Here is an 18,033-nt window from a genome sequence, read left to right on the forward strand (position 1 = left end):
GAGTAATGTAGAGATAGAAAATGACAGAGGTCATTTATCCTGCTAACAGTGCCATGAAAAGAGACTGACCTTTAGTTGCTGCTATCTGGATACTTAGAGCTGTTTTGACTCCTGGCCTTTTCACAGCCTGGTGCTTACTTAGCATTTCTTTTAATTCTTTGTGCTAGTCCACATCCTTGAGCACATTTCTTGTTTAGCTTAAGATAGCCAGAGTGAGTTTCTTTTGTGCAGATACAGAAATAGACTGAAGTAGAAATTGATTCCTGGACATAGCAGTTACAACTGACACTTAGAATGACAATGTGAAGTTGGAAGGGTCATGGTGAGGCAGGAGACAGTGTGGACCTCCCCTTCTCTGGCTGGGAAAATGCCTATCTTCATAAGCATGTTGTATCTGGAAACTCAGGCAATGTGTCTGTCCAGGTGGAGATTTGGGAATCAGTAGAAAAATGTCAGCTCATTGGATCAGGTTGGATACTTTTTCTTAGCCCAAGATAAGTTACTACAAGTAAGAGACAACTGGCTCATCAGAAAGCAGAGAGAGAGAGAGAACAGAAACTGCTAAGGGAAGCCCTTTCTAATTGTGGCCTGTGATCAAAGAGGGATAGTAGTCAGATAATCTTGAGCTGAATTATCTCCCCTGAGATAAAGTTAGTGGAAGTAATGTCTTAAGATTCCAAAAACTTAAGAGGAGATTAAAAAAAAAAAAAGGCTCCTGGAAAAGCTCTACTAAGCACCTTCTTCTTGGCCTTCCTTGACTGATAAGACTTCACTTAGTCACCACTTTATAGCCCAACCACTGAAATACATGGGATGTTGGAGCTGAGATTGGTTTTCTCTCTTTTGACTCAAGCTATTGTTTGTCATTGCCCCCAGGAAATGTTAAAAAATGAAGGCTTTGGGGCTGAGAGCTAGAGGGAAGGGCAGAGCTCTAAGGCCTGTTGCTATGAGAGAGGACATCCTAGTGTTGGATGTGCACGGAGAGCCTACTAGGTTTCTAAGAAAATTGTTATTTCTGGATAAACACTTACCAACCTAAGGTAATCTCCAGGCCCCTGAACTCTTCTCAATGGCAAAGTGTGTTCTAAATTAGTTTAACCCTCACAAATGATCCTCTCCATTGTCCATTTCAGAGGTGGCCACAGTGGATACTAGACACTGACTCTTCTCCTAGAGGAGAGAACCAGAATCAACTACTTTTGCTGACCAATATATCCACTCTGTCACTGGAGCAGAGAGCACTTTATATTCCTGAGAAGCAGGATGTGACAAATTTGTTGGTCAATGACCACTCTAAGCTGTTTCTTCCCCTTCCCTTTTCCATGTGAGTTTTTTTTTTTTTTCTTTAATTAAGATAACCTGACCTATTTCTACCATTGTAGATCAGGTTAAATTTATCATTTAACCTCAGGTTGCCAATACACAAGGAGCTATTCTGGACCAACCTGAGAATAATGCATGTTGCTGAGAGATGGATGCAGTAACTGGCCTAGCACCTGGGGAAGGAGGGAGTTTTGAGATGTATGTAAAAGAGTTGCACTATTGCAGGTGATAACAATTATGATGCTGCATGTATGAGAAGGAGAGTGTGCGTATGGATATCAAACAGCTCAGGAGATTATAGTGGACAATAATTTTTTTCACCTGCCAGTATCCCAGGTTTCCTTTATAAAAGCTTTCTTCCCCGATGCTTGAGCCAAACAGTTCTAGAAGGGCTGAACCTATACCTCTACAGCTTGGTTGGCACGTAACCCAAAATTGGTGTGTAAATTTGTTCCATCTTCTCGGCTCAGTGAATGATTTAGGAAAGCTTACGTGATCCAAGTCAGATGAATAGAGTCAGCCACAGTTTTGAAGGAATGATTGGGAAAGACACATACTTTCCAAGGGATTGCTTGGCCGGTAGAATGTACGTTTGCAGCTCTTGGGGACTATCCTGCCACCAGGGAGAGAATGCCTGAAAAGGAAGCTTGGGGAAGCGAAAGCAAAGTGAGAACAAGAGTAAGAAAGAGAAAATGAGAGCCAATAAATATCCTTTTTGCTTAGCCATTTGGAGTAGGTGTAGTCTATTTGTCTGGAGCTCAGCACCTGTGAAGGCTCTCCTTTTGGTTAGGAATTTTCTTTTCTCCCCAAATTAGACATCAGAAATTATGCTTTCTTCACCCCGCTTGTAGCTAGCTGGGCCCAAGCATGTGACTCAGGCCCCATCAGACATCCTTGTGAAATTTCTTTGAGATGAGAGCAATGTGAGAAAGAAATGCCACATGGAATCCATTTTTGCCAGTGAGAGTGACACCACTACCACTTGGCCTTCAGAGGTGGCATTACTGAGTTCCTATAACAGGGCTGGCAGTAGTGCTTGCGTCAATAAAGTTCCTGCTGGCAGTACAAAATGTAGCATTGAATGCTAGGAGGTGAAGGCAGTAGCAGCGTCTTCAGGCTAGTCCTGACAACTGTTTGTGGTGGTATCCTGGAAGTTCATCCTTGAGCCTGGCTCTCTAGCCCTCCTGGCAATTCTGTGACCTACCAAATATCCTTTAATAGTTTTCTTTTTGGCTTAATCAACCAGTTAGTTTTTGTCACTTTCAACTAAAACTTCTGGTACTAACGTAAAAATCAGTAAAAATTTGATAGACATATAAATGAATGAATGGCAATTCTGCGAGGTAGACATTATACTTCCATTGTACAGAGGAAAAATTGGCTCAGTAATATTAAGTTCATCCTGTCCAAGATCATGCAGCTAATAAATCCTAGAGTAAAGATTTGAATTTTGCTCTTTTTTAAATCTCCAAAGTCCATGTTTTTGAAATAATTTTGTGGCAGATAGAGTAGACAGGCTTGTGCAGAATTCATTCTACTCTTCTTATAGAGTGCCTTCCTATACTGCAGAGGCTAGAAAACTAAAAGTGACATTCCCCAGACTTTCACGCAGCTAGGAATATGATTAGGATCCACCAATAAGATGTACTTGTGTGAAAATTTAAGTTAGCACTGAGTCAAGTAGGAAGGAAGGCAGTGCCCAGGCCTTCATTTTGATGGTACGAATCAGTTACAGTATGGTTTGGGGCCAACAGTTGAGGCCACAACTTTCTGATTCCCAAATTGTGGCAAGGTAGCGTGATCTTGGATCTGGAGAGTGGTATAGTGGTTTTCTGATCCGCAGCTTCCAGATTATTGCAGAGACAGTTCTCTAGACAGGTCAGCTCTGTAATGTTGTTCTGGAATCCAGCCCACAGCCCACTCCTCCAGTCCCTGTAACTGTGGGCATGGGATTTCCCGTAGCCAATCCTTTCTTGCTAAAACTACTAGAATGGTTTCCATTATCTGCTTCTGAATCTTGTTTAATACGAGCATGGATAGAGGTCAAGTACTACATAACCAAGCAGCAGTACACAGAGATTCTTATCTTTTCTGAGCTGCAATTAAAGAGGAAAAAAAAGCATGCATTCAAGGTAAATTTATGTATTTCAATAATAAGCACCGTGGACTTTGTGCTCTTGCCACACCTGTAATCTCCAGAAACTGGGTGTATCAGTCAGCGTACCGGCAGGAAACAGAAGGCTCATTCACAATGGAAACTCTGAGGAGACTTTAATAAAGACTAATTTTGGCCGGATGCGGTGACTCATGCCTGTAACCCTAGCACTTTGGGAGGCCAAGGCGGGCAGATCACTTGAGGTCAGGAGTTTGAGACCAGCCTGGCCAACATGGCGAAACCCTGTCTCTACTCAAAAAAAAAGAAAAAAAAAATTACCCAGGCGTGGTGGTGGGCACCTGTAATCCCAGCTACTCGAGAGGCCGAGGCAGGAGAATCATTTGAACCCCGGAGGCAGAGGTTGCAGTGAGCCAAGATTGCGCCACTGCACTCCAGCCTGGGTGACAGAGTGAGACCCTCTTTAAAATATAAATAAATAAATAAATAAACTCGTTTTTACTTATTTTTATTTTTTATTTCTATTTATTTACTTTTATAGAGACGAGGTCTCGCTATGTGCCTTGGCTGGTCTCACATTCTTCCCACCTTGGCCTCCCAAAGTGGTGGGATTACAGACGTGAGTCACCATGCCCAGCCTAAATGAGTTTTTAAAAATATAGACTGCGCATAGAGAACCACAGGGGTCATACAGTGCCCCTAGACCTGAAGCAACAAGTGGAGGAATCTATTATGGAAACCTGAAGACAGCTAGGTAGAGAGGGTGCTTTACTGGAGCTGTGACCTCTGGTTGCGGAATGCAGTCATGGCAACCTCACAGGCAAGGCGCAGGGAGGGAGCAACCTCCACTCAACTGTTTTTTCAATCTCCTGCACATTTGCTGAGCTCACCTGGAAGCCACAGGACACAAGCCCGTGCTGTAGTCCTCATAGGACAGTCTGCCAGGGTGGAGAAAGATGGAATGTGGATCTAAAGGGCAAATGGGAGAGATCTAGCACACCACGTGAAAAAATCAACAACCTTAGTGCAGTAAGAGATCATGAAGAATGCAGGCTGAAGTACTTTGTGCTGCTTAATTTTATAAGGCTCACAGATTGAGTTTATTCATTCTTTTTTTTTTTTTAGACAGAGTCTCACTCTTCACCCAGGCTGGAATGCAGTGGCGTGATCTCGGCTCACTGCAACCTCTGCCTCCTGGGTTCAAGCGATTCTCCTGCCTCAGCCTCCTGAGTAGCTGGGATTACAGGTGCGCACCACCAAGCCCAGCTAATTGTTGTATTTTTAGTAGAGATGGGGTTTTGCCATGTTGGCCAGGCTGGTCTCCAATTCCTGACCTCAAGTGATCCACCCACCTTGGCCTTCCAAAGTGCTAGGATTACAGACATGAGCCAATGGGGCCTGATCTGAGTTTGTTCATTCTTTTTAAAGACAGTCAACATAATCTGCTCATGTGATTTGAGGTCCTTTCACTTAGTTTAGCACACAGTGCCACGGAGTATGAGAAGTGAAAAGTACTCTAGAGATCTCACTGAACACTCTCACTCCATAGATGAGGAAGTCAAGACTTAGGAACATGATACAAATTCCTCCAAAGTCACATATCCAAAAAGTTGCATAACCAGCATGCACACCCAAATCTACTGATGCCCAGTCCAGGGCCTCTTCCACTATTGGCAGTTAAAATCCGTGCTGGACACACAAGTTGTGCTCATTACAAAGTGCCAGACTATGATGCAGCTGCAGTCTGAGCCTGAAGCATCCCTCTGCCTTAGTCTTATTATTCTCTTCATTTTAAACATTTACCTGAGAAGCCGAATTCCAAAGACACTTTCCCTAAAAATAACTCAAAGACATGCAGGAGGAAATTAGCATAATGTATTTTTTCAGCTATAATTTACAGTGTGTAATCTAAAAATGTGCGACAAAGCAATGCTAGTAGTGCAGAGAAAATTCCCCTGGGATATTTGGTTCCATTTAAAAACACCTCAGTATGGGGGGATGTGGGAGCAGCAGCCTGTGACACACTTCCATGAGGGCAAAATGTTATTCCAGCGATTCACAGCGAGAGTCCTGACAAACACTTTGAGTCGATATAAAGGTTCTTGCCATCAGGATAAAATGAGAATTGCAGTGGGTGGTCCCATTCTAGCCTCATGTCTCCTTCTACTTCTGTCCTGGCTTAGGTGGTTGCCCTGGAAACAGTGGGGTAGCAAACAAAACCATTTGGAACAACTTTTAGAAAGCCTTATGCACAGAGGCCTAATGTTTATTTGTTGCTGCCTTTTCCAAAGGCTTTCTTCCCCTGAGAGGGTGTGCTCCTTGGACTACCTTGAAAGCTAGTTCATGTGAAAGTCTTTGGCAGGGTCCAGTTGGAGGGCTGGCCAGAGTTTGGCAGAGAACAGGAGAAAGGGGCTTTGCCTATCATTATTCAGCTTTGGATCCTCACACAGATGGCCCTGATCTCCTCCTCCCCCACCTAAGAATTTTTCTAAAATGACACCCAAGTTTTTCTTGGCAGAAGTTATAATTCCTGGCAAACAGTTCACTGCAGCTCTAATTATGATGACAGCTTTAATGGAGAAGATAATCATATTAAATGGTTCTTATTCAGTTCCATGTGATGAATTAGTGATTACCATAAAATGTGTTAAGCAGCTAAAAGTAAGGGGAAGGGATAATGTACTGAGCTACAAGTTGAGGTTTGAGGGATTCCAAAACTGGGTAGGAGACAGGATAAAATGAATTTCATTGGATACCAGGGGTGATCAGGCATCAAGGGAAGGTATTCTCAATAAACTGACTTGGCAGGATTCTTCCTAAAACTAAGTTAGGCAGGCCAAAGACAGGATGGGGACCAGGGGAGAGGCCTAGTCGAGAAGAGGGTTCAGGGGAACCTGACTGAAGTTTGGTAAAGAAGTCTTTATCATATCCACCACTCATACAACATACTTGTAAATACTGTGACTTGGATATGAAAAGGTAAGAATGAAAAGGAGGGAAAGAGGAAGGGAAGAAAGGAAGGGAGGGAGGAAGAAAGGAAAGTTAGTAAAATTGCCTTCCGAATTCAGGCTCTTCTGTACGTTGTTACAAAGTTGTTTGCAGGGGAACACATTTGGTCTCTGAACCAGCCAAAGGACATTAAGGGCCAGTTTTAAAAATAAGGAGGAGATCAAACTGAGTAACACTGTATGACTCTAAAGCAATGAGCTGGTAGTTCTTGTGTGGTTTGTGAATAGGGTGAGCAAACTTAATCCATGTTGCCTGGAACTTTACCAGTTTTAGGACTGGACATCTCCCTCAGTTCCAGGTAAATCAGGAAGATTTGCCTAAGACTGTCCCAGTTCTATAGCCCCACATTCTGGAAAAGAGAAATAATCAGTCACCCTATTCATCAAAAGAGCTCTGAAGGTAGTTCCTAACAAGAAGTTCCAAAATCACTTAGAGTCATAGCACCTGACAAACTAGGCTTCCAATATAAGGGTTGTTTAGAAAACAAAAACAAAACAGCCTCATTCATTTAGTCACATATTATGTGAGAAAATAAATATTCACCCTGACTCCTGTTTAATTAGAAGTACCTTTACTTAGATACTTTGATTCAAATACAGGGCCCAAACACCTCTCTACAAATGTTTGGTTGAAGAAAGCTTATTTACCTAATTAGAAGATTTATGTGCCATCACGCATGTTTTATTTTTATATTAATATATCTCTTTGTGTTTTATTATAAAAATCTTGCTTTGAAAAAGACATTCAAATTTGTTTGTCATTCATCTGTAAGCTACAATACGTGTAGTTACTATGTGTAGTAATCAAAGCGTGTGTGCGTGTGTGTGGTCTTCCATGGGGAAGCAACCTTCTTTATCCTCATCTTCTCCAAACCCTAATTCATTTGTACTTCCGCTCATTTTCCCAAGGGGTGTGTTATTCCTTTAGAAGGCATTTTTAATGGCTAGAGAAAGATAAAGAAGGCTGAATAGCGAAGCCTTGCTCAGAAAGCCCTGTTGCTTCTGCTGCTGCTTTGAATAACACGGTTACACTGTGCTATCCTTCTAAAATCTACTTTACATGGTTTCTCATATGTGTGAGGACCTTCATCCCTGAGAAGTGAGGGCCTACGCAGGCTGGGAAGAAATGTGGTAGCTGGGAGCCTGGGACACGTCTGAGGCTCATTGGAGCTGAAGAGGTAGAGATTCAGCGGAAGCATTCTAGGGAGAAGCTGAATTTAAAACCACTTGGGCAGTACCGAAGAACCATCTTTCCTAAAAGGTTGGGTAGAGACAGAGTATCCATCCAAATACGAGGACAAACGGAAAATCCATTGTGAGCAAGCAAGTTTAGAACACGGTACAGAGGGAGAAGGTAAAAAATATATATATTTAAGGTAGTTTTCTTACTGTTTTTATAGGATGCCAGCAGCCTTAGCCTGATGGGGGAGGAGGCTCTAACCAGGTCTGGCTCTTCTTCCACTCCATTGGGTGGTGTTTTTCACTGGGTGGCTACAAAGTCTTAACATGTTTAGGTGGGTTCTTAGTTGAGGTGGGGGCATTTCATGTGTTCGCTTCTCTAGCGGACATCCTTTCTCAAGGACAGGTACCAGATCTGGCAGTGGTACTTCTGAAAATCCAGAACCTTTTGCAAGATGCGTGGGCTCTTCTAACTCAGTTGTCAGGGTAAATTACTGGGCTCTGGGTCTAGGGCAGTGAACTGAGCTAGCATGAGCTGGCTGAAACAGACCTCATCTCTGCTTTTACTAAGAAAATAGAAACAAGCAGAAGACAACTATAACATTTCCCATCATCGTTCTCATTAAGTTTTGCCTTTCCTTCCTTGGTGATGGAAAAACTGTACTGGACTCTCAGTCCTCATAGACCTTGTGACTTAAGCCCTGGATTCCCCGTCATCTATTCAAAGGCTTTGCTCTTTTCATCACTCACCGTCTCCACCATCTCTACATCTCCACTCTCTATTTGATCATTCCCGTAGCATATACGCACGATATAATATCTCCTGTCTTTAAAAAACCTGTCTTCCCTAGAATTACACCCTCCTTCAACTACTCCCTCCTGCTTCTCAGGCCTCCTTACATCATTATTTCTAAAGCAAGTTGTCAAACTCAGTGTCTCTCCACTTCCTCATTTCATGATCTTTCAGTCTTCTCCAATCATGTCTTCTTCCCTATGACTGCACTGAAGTCATTCTTCTCAGGATCACCAGTGAGCTCCACATGTCTTAAATCCTTTGAACAATTTCCCAGCCCTTCTCTTACTCGACCTCTCAGTGGATTTGATCTGACTTGATGAACCACTTGGATTCTGAGTCAACGCACTGTCTCAGTTTTCCTCCTGTGTCCCAGATTGGCTTATTCTGAGTCTGCTGGCTCCTTCCTCTTATTCCTCATTTTTAAATTTCTTTAAACATCTTCTGTTCTTTAAATACACTCATTCACTTTATAGGAGATCTTATCCAGTCCCATGGCTTTAATTTCTATCTCTCTGTCAATAACTCCCAGATCTATATTCTCTAGCCCTGACATTTCCCCTGAGCTCCAGCCTTAACATATTCTGCCATCTACTTGACATTTCCATTAGATGTCTAATAAGCATTTCAAATTGAACATTTTCAAAATAGAACTTGGTCTTATCCCCCAAACCTGTTTTTCTTACAGTTTTATATGCTGCAGCTCCTGGCTTTACCATTCATCCAGCAGCTCAGGATGTAGGTTTGAGGCTCATTCTTGACCACTCTATTCCTCTTACACTCACATATCATAAAAATCCAATTGTGTGGGCCCCTGCCAGACCTGACTACCTCCATTAGTGATGGCCAGGCTATCTTCAAAATTCCCAGCAGACGATTTCCAGGATTGGTGCTGTAGTCTTCCCTCATGTGTCTATGGCTCCCACGATTGGGTATGAAATGGTAAACCCAAAGTACTTGAGGAAGGTGACTCTGGTGCAAACTGAGTTTCTGCATCTAATTTAGCCGCTCCAGCTCTATGACAAGTGATTCTTAATCCCAAGGAAGAGAAGCAATTATACTCTTTCAAAAGCCAGTTTCCTAGAGAAGGAAACCCAGGGGTGGAGACTTCAGGGCTGGGTCTTCCAAGCACTACATATTGCCCATCTCAGTGGATGGAGACATTCATGTGGACTGGGCTGGGTCAGGTAGGTCAGGGGGAGGTTGAAGTAACTTAAGTAAGGCTTGTTAGGAGACTGCATTTGCATCTGAGAACCAAGAAAAGCCTCCATCCCTTTTAAGCACGTCAATTATTACAACAGACCATGAAAAGAAATGTGTAGGGAATTGTCTAATGAATTCCAGGAATTGATAAATATATTTGATAAATCATGTGGACTCTTCCTCTGGGACTACAAACACTTGAAGTGCCCAAAATATTGCAGATATCTTGACCAGACAGAATACAGCCCAGTAATTCTTCCATTCTCTTGGACATGTACTTTTCAGGGTTGGCCTGCAGGTGGTGGTGTAGCCCACAGAGGACTACAGAGGACTGTATGGACAAAGGACTCACAAGATGTTAGATTCAGATTCGTATATTAGGATTTCGTCCAAGTAGCTCGTGCCTCCTTGATCCTGCATGAGAAGATGACTAGGGCCTGCACAGCCAAAATGACACCATAATCTGCCAGATCCCCCCTATCCCATTGATGTCAAAGCTCTTGGACCAGTAAGCTGGGTTATCTACAACCTCCTCCCTATTCAGGCAGAAGATAAGAGAAAAACTCCCTCTTAGATACACTCAAAATGCACTTCCCACGTGAGGTTGCTAGTGCCTTTAAAGAGAGGGCATCTGTGGGTTAAGTGGCCAATTCATCATGGTGCTGGTGTTGCTGCTCCCAGACTCAGTACATGAAGTTAGCATCCTCCCTTTCCCCACACATTCTCCACCCCCGCCAAAGCCTTGTAAATAGAATTGCTGTCCATCACTGGCTTGGCAGGAAGCCACACATATTTGTAGTGGGGTCACAAATTCATTCACTCTGTACTCAGATGTGCAAGAAAAATGTAGCTTCTATATTTCTCCATAACTCATCTACTCATCCACAGGGAATTGGGAAAAAGAACCCTAAATTTATCCCCTTCAGTTAAACTTAGTTCAGCTCAATAATTCAGATGCCTTCTTTATGTAAATTATCTTTAGTTTCTTTAGGCAAACTATGGTCTTTACATTTTCTCTCCATCTCTTTGTTCTCCTCCAAGTTAGTGACTCTGTCTCTGTTCAGTGGGGTCTGTAAGAATTTAGATGAGCCACACAGCAGAGATGTTATCTGAATTCTTACTGATCAAAGGTGAAGTGGCTAGATTTTTTGTTTACTGGACTGGTGACCACTGAAGGTTGATTTTTCTGGTTTGGCTTTTTGAGGGAAAGTAATTCCCTCTGGAATTTGTGGTTCTGGGTCATCTCAAAGTTTTTACTCAGGTACCTCTTTGTTTTGACCAGAGCCCTCTGGTGTACCTCTGTGCTCTCAAAACCTCTGTGTCTCATCAGAACCATGGAACTTGCTGGATCACTTGTACAACATCCAGGCCATGTAGGCCCAGGAGTGACGGCTCAAGTTCATCTATCAACTCGCCTACTATACCACCTCCTCACCATCACTCCTTGCCAAGACTCTGGCTTCTGGCCTTCTCATTTCTTCTTTGTCTTCCTCATTTCTTCCATAATTCCTTGGAACTGGAAGGGGCAGTCTTTGGGCAACTCATTCACCCATGTACTATCTCCCTTCCAGGGTAGAGCGATGCATATCGTGACCTAGCTTTCATAGGTGGTAAGGTTATCTTCTTTATTCTTAAGAAAAAAACACTAAGAGTCGAGGGCCCCATCTTAGTTCATGGTATGCCTTAAATCTGAATTTAAAAATCCTTTCTGGACAAAGCCTAAGTCTTGCTATAGATCAGTATGAACAATAATCAAAGCACAAAGGTCAGAAATTACTTTGTCGTTTTAGAGTTATGCTGTGCAATATGGTAGCAGCTCCATGTGTCTATGTAATTTTAATTTTTAAATAATTAAGATTTTTAAATTCAGGTCCTCAGTCATACTAGCTACAGTTCAAGGTTTCAGAAGCCACATGGGGATAGTGGCCACTATATTGGACATCAAATATATAAAACATTAGCAGCATCACAGAAAGTTACATTGGACAGTTATTCTAGAGGCTGTCTACCCTTTTCCCTTTCCTAAGGCACCAAAACGCTTTTTCTTTTTGGCGATGGAGTCTCACTCTATTGTTCTGGATGGAGTGCAGCGGGGCAGTCTCACCTCTCTGCAACATCCACCTACCAGGTTCAAGCAATTCTCCTGCCTCAGACTCCGGAGTAGCTGAGATTACAGGCACCCGCCACCAAGCCCAGTTAAGTTTTGTATTTTTAGTAGAGACGTGATTTCACCATGTTTGCCAGGCTGGTCTTGAACTCCTGACCCCAAGGTCCACATTGACCTCCCAAAGCGCTGGGATTACAGGCTCGAGACACTGCTCCTGGCCTAAAATGCTTTTATAGATGGGTGGGAGCTTCCCAGAAGAAAAAACAATTACTTATAATGGCCGTTGCTCTGCACTCCCAAGACGCTGGGTTAGTCAATAAACCCCACCCACTTCCCCAAGTGCCAGTGGTATTCTTCTCTGTTTTTCCTAAGGAGAGCTACATAATTTATGGAGCCCAGTAAAAAGCAAAACTTTATTCACAAATTATTTTGAATTTCAAGCTATCAACACCAGAGCATGAATCCAAGTACAAGGTCTGAGGGCGGGTCCCAGTGTGACTGCATAGGGCTCGCACCTAGGAAGCTGGCCTTCTTTGAAGAGAATTGCACCCAACAGAGATGTCAAGGCAGCACTGTGGGCTCACTGGGGAATTTACTCAAGAGCAGCAATGCCAGAGCCCACAGCTGCACTAGTGCTGGCCAGGCTCAGATGTTAACTCTGACAGCTGCCCAGGGAATGCCTGTGGCTAGAGGGAGCCACCCAGCCAAAAAGAAGTGACAGGAAATAAGGGCCCCAACATGTTGTATTGGAAAGCCCATTGCTGGAAGCTCTGGGCATGTCAGCTGCTTCCAGCTGGGCATGTTTCTATCATAGCCAGGGGTGTGTCCAGCCAGGAAGGCTGAGACCTGTCAAGTCCATCATATTAGAAACTGCTGAAGGATGGGGGAAAGGCAACACGCCCAGGAACTACAGCACAGAGAACTATGGCCAGCTTTCTTACCTGGACTCTGGCTGTGAGCAGAGCATGGGGTCCAGGAGCCTGTGTGCAGAGGAGGTCTTACCTCCCCAACCTGAGAGGCAAAGGGATTTGAGGGGAGGCCAGAACGACAGCCACTCAGAACTTCAAAATGAATCATCAGTACAGAGGAGCAAGACAGAGAAAAAGAATCTAGGCTGGGTGTGGTGGCTCACGCCTGCAATCCCAGCACTTTGGAAGGCTGAGGCAGGTGAATCACTTGAGGTCAGGAGTTCGAGACCAGCCTTGCCAACATGGTGAAATCCTGTCTCCATTAAAAATACAAAAATTAGCTGGGTGTGGTGGCAGGTACCTGTAATCCCACCTACTCGGGAGGCTGAGGCAGGAGAATCGCTTGAACCCAGGAGACAGAGGCTGCAGTGAGCTGAGATTACGCACTGCACTCTAGCCTGGGTGACAAGAGCAAAATTCCGTCTCAAAAAAAAAAAAAAGTCTACTTGTAAGTGAACTAGATGGAAACAGAGGAAAGCAGACAAAAACAAAAAGATGTGAGGTGGAAGGTGAGACTTGGAACTTGTAAACAGTCTGTAAGATAAGTAAATTAACTCCCACAGCTTTTTAGAGTATAGCAGATTGGTACCTACACATAGAAATATTGGCAAAATGCAGTAAAAAATAACTTTTAAATAAACAGCTGAAGCAAAAGGAAGAAAAAGGTTTTAGAATAAAGACAGAAGACAAAGCCACAGTGGGTTCAATCTGACTTGACCCCAGCTCAGCTGATGGGCTCAGTGGTTCTTGTGCAGAATTCTCCTTGGATGCCCTTGTTGCTCATATTGACTCCTGGCTTTCGGGCCTGGGGGACCCAGGCCCCGGGCCGCCTTCTCTGTTTAGGTTCAGAAGCTGCAAAAGAGAACTGCCTGAACTTCCTGAGACACAGGCTCTGGAGACCCAGGCTCTGGAGACCCAGGAGGTGTCGTTGGAGGAAAACCCTTGAAGAGCTACTCCAGCCATGAAGAGGGAAGTAGAAAAGTCCAACTCCTCAGTCTGAAAAATTAGTATGGAATCCTGGGCTTTTTGTTTCTCCCGGGGATCTTTTAAATTTTAATCCTACCTTCTAACTTCCAGTATGAAGAAAAGGGGAGAATAAATTAAAAACGACTGGGTAAGGTGGCTTACACCTGTAATCCCAGCATTTTGGGAGGCTGAGGAGGGCAGGTCACTTGAGGTCAGGAGTTTAAGACCAGCCTGACCAACATGGCAAAACCCCATCTCTACCAAAAATACAAAAATTAGCTGGGTGTGATGGCGCACACTTTTAATCCCAACTACTCGGGAGGCTGAGGCAGGAGGATCACTTGAACCTGGGAGGTGGAGGCTGCAGTGAGCTGAGATCATGCCAGTGCACCACTTCAGCCTGGGCAACAGAGTGAAAAAGAAAAGAAAGAAAAAGACTAGCTCAACCTAATAGAAAGTAGAAAAGAAGAATAAAGAATCAAAGTTAAAGAATGATAACTGGCTGAAGGAGGATTGCTTGAACCTGGGAGGTGGAGGTTGTAGTGAGCCAAGATCTCATCACTGCACTCCAGTCTGGTTGACAAAGTGAGACCCCAACTCAAAAAAAAAAAAAAAAAAAAAAAGATAAATAGAAAGCACAACATGAACCATGTATCAATAATCAAAATACATATAAATATTAACATATTGAATTTCTGTACAAAAAGATGGAAATTTTCAGGATTTTTAAAAATTCAGCCAAGAGACTACCTAGAACATGATAAGACAGAGAGATTATTATGTAAATAGATGGATAAACTGTACTAGAAAAATATTTTTTTAATTAAACATAACAATATTATCATCATTTTTAAAACTTTAAGGCAAAATAAAAGTAATGGAAAAAGAGGGCCACTATATAATGATAAAAGAATAAAAAGAATTCACATTGAAGAAATAGTAAGTTGGAACTTCAGTGTGTATGTATGTGTGTGTATACACAATACACTGTCAAAATTATAAAGAGAAAATGATAAATGTATAATCATAGTGGTAGAAGATGTAAAGAACACAGGTAATTTCTACACCCAAAATTACAGGAAACGCATTCTTTTCATTATTTTTGTTGTTGTTATGGGCAGCCTCCTGAGCCAGAGGAGGCTCAGAGATTCCCAGGAAACATACTCTTTCTAGCACACATGAAACATTTATAAAAAGCATAATACGTCAAAAAGCAAATTTCAAACAAACACCAATGACCAAAATCACATAAAACATTCTCGGACAGCAATGCAATAAAATCAAAAATCAATATAATAGTTACACTGCCCCATTATTTTAGAAACTTCTAAATAATTATTAAGGTAGAAAAATGAATAGAAAATACCAAATGTGTAACACCGCTCAATGAAAACATGAGTACCAAAACATATGGCATGGAGTTTAAGCAGTATTTAGAAGGAAATTTAGAGCTTTAAATGCCTATAATGGAAGAGAAGGAAGCACATACCCCAAAGGTCAAAATGTTTAAAAATTAGAACAAAGAGGCCGGGCGCGGTGGCTCAAGCCTGTAATCCCAGCACTTTGGGAGGCCGAGACGGGCGGATCACGAGGTCAGGAAATCGAGACCATCCTGGCTAACACGGTGAAACCCAGTCTCTACTAAAAAATACAAAAAAAAAAACTAGCCGGGCGAGGTGGTGGGCGCCTGTAGTCCCAGCTACTCGGGAGACTGAGGCAGGAGAATGGCGTAAACCCAGGAGGCGGAGCTTGCAGTGAGCTGAGATCCGGCCACTGCACTCCAGCCTGGGCGACAGAGCGAGACTCCGTCTCAAAAAAAAAAAAAAAAAAAAATTAGAACAGAGACAGTAGAAGGAAAAAAAATCAAAAATAAGAGGAGAAATAGCCAAATGGAGAAAAAATCAATAAGGTTTCATATAGAAACAATAACAGTTCATAACTCAATAAGGATTCATATATTCATATTCTATATGAAGACAATATGATTCAATCTATTTAAAACCTAATTCTTTTAGAAGACTAATAAAATAGACAAAACCTGGCAAGATTGATTGAGAGTGTAAGAGAAAAAAGTGGGAAAAAAGGGCTTGACTATAAATTTTTAAAAGCATAAGAGAATACAATCAACATCATTATATTAACACATTTGACAATTTAAATGGAATGGACAGTTTTCTAGAAATATGTAAATCACTAAAACTGACATGAAAAAGAAATGGCAATCTATTTATTTATACCCATTAAAAGAACTGAATCTACAGTTTTAAAAAAATCTATTCATTAAATACTATGCCAATCAAGTACTTACCCAAAGAGGTGAGTTTTACCAAATCTTCAAAGTTTATTTCCTGTATTGAACAGACTTTTTCATTCAGTGAAACAAAAATAGGAGAACTCTCTTTACTTCTTTTATAAGTATATTTTTGATACCCAAACTGGAAAAAGACAAAATGAGAAAAGAAAATAGTTGTTTTTTCTCACTTTTGAGCACATGTGCTCAAATATTTTAAAATAGCATCTAACTGAATTCAGCAATGCATTAAGACATCATATTAGATAAGGCACAAAGCAAATATAATAAAATAATTATAGAATCTGGTTGGTGGGCATAAGGGTGTTCACTGTATGGGCCAAATTTTTTGTATGTTTGAAGTTTTTCATATTAAAACCTTGAAAAAAGTAAGAAACAAAATCATTCTGTATTTACCACCTGTAAAAACATATCATCACAGAATACCAAGAATGGTTGAATATTAAAAATCTACCAATGTAATTCACCTCATTGATAAAGATGACAAATTTTATCAGGAAAATGAGGTTGTAGTCCATTTCCAGTTTGCCAATAGCTTTCTTTTGCCATAAATTGCTTTTTCATCAATTATATAAGTATATAATTGAGCTTGGCTGTGAGTGGCAGAAAATTCCAAACTATATAGAATTTTATTTATCTCGCAACTAAAAGACTGATTAGGTGGCCCAGAGCCAAGTTCCCTCTAATATTTTGAAATTTGGTAAGATCTTTATTCCTAAGATCACATCAAGTACAACATGATTGCTTCAATTCCAGTCATTACATCTGCATTCTAGGGGGCAGGAGGGAGAAAAGGGAGGAGTGATTATGTTTCCACTTTAGGGGTACTACTGGAATTTGCATATATCACTTCTACTTACATCCCAATGGCAGGAACTATGTTATATGCCCTCACCCACTTGAAGGTGGCAGTGAAATGCAGGCAATTTTCTTGACAGTGATGTCTCCAAATAAAATAGAGATTCTACAGAGGAAAAAAGAGAGAACCAGTGTGAGAGGGAGGGATCAGCAATGTCTCCCAAGTATACAGCTGCCAAAAAGCCAAGAAAAACATGATACTTAGTGGTCAAACATTAGAAGCATTCTCTTTAGAGTCAGGAGCAAGTCAAGAGTGCCTGTTATCACAGCTTCTCTTAACCCTTATATTAATATTAAAAGTCCTAGCCAGTGCCAATACTCTTCAAAAGAATAAGAATTAGAAAGAAGGGGAAAAAATGTCCCTGTTTATAAACTATCTGATAGTTTACATTAAAAATGCAGGAGAATGTGTAGACAAACAATTCAAACAAGAAAATTCAGTATTCTGAATACATGTTCAGGGTATGGTATGAGAGTGGAAAAAAATTGTGTGTGTGTGTGTCTGTGTGTGTGCTCTCCCATTTAGGATAGATATCTAGGCAGAAAGATCTGCAAGACCTATTTAGTCAAAATTATAAAACATAACATAAAAGATGCACTGGATAAATGATGAGACACTGAGGAATGGAAAGATAATTGTGTCAATCTGGCAGATCCCCCTGTGAATTTATAATGAATCTATGAATCATTGTAATTCCAACCAGAATCCCAACAAGGCTTCATGGAATTTAACAATCTAACCCAAAAGTGGGTGTGGAAGATTAGATACTCAACTAGCAGAGAAATGTTTGAAAAAGAAAACTAAAGAGAGGTGATTTGCCCTACCAGGCTAACTATATAAGGTTATAATTCTTTAAGCAGTGTGGCTTTGGGGACAGGAATATAAAAATAGGCTGAAAGGGCCTGGCACAGTGGCTCACACCTGTAATCCCAGCACTTTGAGAGGCTGATGCGGGACGATCGCTTGACGTCAGAAGTTAGAGACCAACCTGGCCAACATGGTAAAACCTGTCTCTACTAAAAATACAAAAATTAGCTGGGTGTGGTGGTGCACACCTGTGATTCCAGCTACTCTGGAGGCTGAGGTATGAGAATTGCTTGAACTCAGGAAGCGCAGGTTTCAGCGAGCCGAGATCATGCCACTGCACTCCACCCTTTGGGTGACAAAGGGAGACTCTGTCTCAAAAATTAAAAAGTAAAAATA

At 41.8% G+C, this 18,033-nt stretch overlaps 1 protein-coding gene and 1 long non-coding RNA gene across 2 annotated transcripts in view; one reads left to right on the forward strand and one right to left on the reverse strand.

Moving 5' to 3' along the window:
• TCF12 (transcription factor 12) overlaps positions 1-18,033 on the forward strand; it is an 884,529-nt gene that overhangs the window by 407,288 nt on the left and 459,208 nt on the right. The gene's annotated exons all lie outside the window — the stretch shown is intronic.
• On the reverse strand, positions 15,479-18,002 carry LOC126958490 (uncharacterized). The gene is made up of 3 exons (XR_007727202.1): positions 17,886-18,002; positions 16,832-16,935; positions 15,479-16,095 (listed from the first exon to the last, which is right to left on the reverse strand). It is a non-coding gene; the product is annotated as an uncharacterized LOC126958490 (long non-coding RNA).

The sequence above is a fragment of the Macaca thibetana genome, chromosome 7, assembly GCF_024542745.1.
Source record: "Macaca thibetana thibetana isolate TM-01 chromosome 7, ASM2454274v1, whole genome shotgun sequence".
Taxonomy (NCBI): Eukaryota; Metazoa; Chordata; class Mammalia; order Primates; family Cercopithecidae; genus Macaca; species Macaca thibetana.